Source organism: Sinocyclocheilus anshuiensis, unplaced genomic scaffold (assembly GCF_001515605.1).
Source record: "Sinocyclocheilus anshuiensis isolate Anshui unplaced genomic scaffold, SAMN03320099.WGS_v1.1 scaffold991, whole genome shotgun sequence".
Lineage (NCBI taxonomy): Eukaryota > Metazoa > Chordata > Actinopteri > Cypriniformes > Cyprinidae > Sinocyclocheilus > Sinocyclocheilus anshuiensis.
In genome coordinates this window covers 339,289-342,197 of record NW_015547702.1, presented here as the reverse complement: position 1 = coordinate 342,197, position 2,909 = coordinate 339,289, and the positions used below count along the sequence as shown (strand labels likewise).

At 41.8% G+C, this 2,909-nt stretch overlaps 1 long non-coding RNA gene across 1 annotated transcript in view; it reads left to right on the top strand.

The window, feature by feature from the left end:
- Nucleotides 1–85: 85 nt before the first annotated feature.
- LOC107703904 (uncharacterized) overlaps nucleotides 86–2,909 on the top strand; it is a 22,308-nt gene continuing 19,484 nt past the window's right edge. The window contains exon 1 of the long non-coding RNA XR_001635881.1: nucleotides 86–154. This is a non-coding gene — a long non-coding RNA (uncharacterized LOC107703904). The remainder of the gene's footprint in view (nucleotides 155–2,909) is intronic.

Genomic DNA, 2,909 nt, shown 5'->3' with positions numbered 1-2,909 from the left:
GTGGGTAAATGTAATAAAATTTTGCCAAAAAAAAAAAAAAAAAATCAGAACCAGAGATTCAGCACTCTTTCTGAAGGTGTGTATTAGTACCTCCTACCGTACACCACTGAAAACACAGAAAGCCGGAAAGTTCTGTCAGTGGTGGGAAAGCATTGTCTCATAAATGATGGAAAATTCTATCAAAATGTCAGGGAAAGAGTTTTGGTTTCTTTTGGCAATCCATCTTATGAACACTTGACAATAATTGTGGAACACACAGCACTATTTATACACGTATATACTTATTTATCTAACACACATACTTAGTTTACATTTCGAATTTTCACATAATATACCTGTACATACAAAACTGTCTATTGTAGTATACATGTACATACAATTGTCAAACTGTATATTGTTATGCCTTATTTACTTGTTCTATTTTTATTATCTGTGTTTTTGTCCTGTCATTGTCATTCTGTTGCACTGTGGAAGCTTCTGTCACAAAAACAAATTCCTCGAATGTGTAAACATACCTGGCAATAAGGCTCATTCTGATTCTGATTCTGAGAAGTTAATCTACTCTCCTGTCTGATTTGTGGTTACGGCTAGAAGGGATACTGCAGCTACTGGGCATGTGCACATCAATATAGCGTATTTTTTGTCACACTGTACAACAATACTGTTTTTGCATTATTGTTTAGGGTTGGGGTAGGTGTAGACGCTAAGAAAACACAATCTAACCACCTTTTCTGAACGCGGAAGTCTCTCCTGACTGGTACAGTGCTTTACATTTCCGGTCTCTGGGGTTTCTAGTCACAATTACATATTTTTTGAGCTGACAATATAATGTGAAACCTATGAAAATCGCTTTAAAAAGCACATGGCGCCATAGTTTCATCACTTTATAGTGTCGCAGTGACCGTCTTTTTGCAGTAAAGGACCTGTCATAGTTTAATGAGTGGGAAGATGACATGAAGCGAGGTTAGCTGCATTGAAAACAGATGAGCACACATGTGCATATACAGCTCCCGATCGGGGCAAAGTTCACGGGATTTTGTCCACAGAATGATAAGAGCACACGTTTTAACATTTTATTATTTAACACTCAGTATTTTAACTTAAGCGCTGCAAGCCATGCATACATTGCCGGACATGACCGATTTTCTGGTGCGCAAAACAAGTACTTTAAAGGGGTCATCGGATGCCCATTTTCCACAGTTTGATATGATTCTTTAGGTCTTAATGAAAAGTCTATAACATACTTTGGTTAAAATTTCTCAATGGTAGTGTAAAAAACACCCTTTTTACCCTGTCAAAATCAGCTCTGTTTTTAGCACGCCGTTCTAGTCCATGTTGCTTTAAATGCTAATGAGCTCTGCTGACCCTGCCCCTCTCTTCCGTGGAGTGATGAGCAGACTGTAAACTTCAGCCGCGAAACTGGCTAACTAGCACATATTAGGAAAGGCGATTTGCAAAGATTCATAAAAAAACCCTTATACTCACTTCTTCTGTAGATGAAGGTGGATCATGAATGATTCGCGCGAACTTAAACGCATTTAGGCAGATCGGGGATCTGCGCATTCCCTTCAAAAACTAAAGTAATGTTAATCCTCTGCGTCTTCAGCGGCTCAGATGTCGGGAGTAAATGACGACTGCTATGTTCATTATTACATCCAGCAACAAAACATCTCAATTGCTTAGCAGACATTTTTGTCTTCCCTTGCACAGGAGTCGACACAGTGGCGGACTGATGACAGCTCACTCAGGGCGGGTCTAAGGTAAGACGGCCTTGTCAATCAACTATCGTGGGAGGGGCCTGTGCAGAACTACGTCACTCTGACAGGAATCTCAGAACAACCTGATTCGAGAAAGGGGATTTTAAAATAGGGATTAGAAAAAAAAACACTGGGTGGATTTTTATCATTATAGGGTGGATGTGTACACACACTTCCAACACACATTTATGTTCAAACAACAACAAAAGTTAAATTTGCATCCAATGACCCCTTTAATGGAACCATAGATGCCAATAAAAGATTTTTATTTTTAAGAATCTACATTCAGGGTTGCCAGGTCTGCAGTTTTACCTTTACAAAAACATTATTTGTAATGCGCCTCCAATTATTACAAAGAGTATCAATTATTTATTTCTTCTCATAAGAAATAAAGTTTCAGCTTTTGAATTCAATTTTGTCACAAAATTCAATAAATGCTGTTTTGACGTTCTTGAATGTGACATGACAGATTACTGTAGGCGCTTCGGTTCAGGAAAAAGAAAACGTACTCGGTTACTAACGTAACCTTGGTTCCCTGAGATACGGGAATGAGTACTGCGTCTTGCTTAAGACGCATATGGGAAAAAGCCTTTTTTCTCCTGAACTGAAGCCTATTTCATTCACGCAGTGAAACTGCACGGCCATTGGTTCGTGCAGGGCTTTAAAAACGAACCAAGGGCGCGGCAGCGAAGCTGCACGAGCCTATGGCGACGAAGCCCGCCAGAATGGGCGGGGCATCTGGCTATATAAGCGGGCGCTTGCCACAGGATTCTCAGGTTTACTTCGACTGAAGCAACGACTGAGTCGTGCAGCTACATAGCATGGGCAGCAACGCAGTACTCGGACCCGTAACTTCGACACCCAGGGGTCGAGAGCTAACAGGTGAACAATACCAGAGAACTTGGGCGCGGCACGGCCAAGGGCTCTCTGTCATGTCTGTTTACGCAGAGCGTGCCATTTCAAGCGGAAAGGATTATAAACTTCCAGGTTATAAAACCTCGCAAATGTGGATGGCGAGGCCCAGCCGGCCACCTCACAAATATCCGCAATTGACACACCACTGGACCATGCCCACGACAAGGCGATGCCTCTAGTCGAGTGGGCCCGTACTCCAATGGGGCATTGGAGGCCCAAGGAAGAGTATGCTAGCGA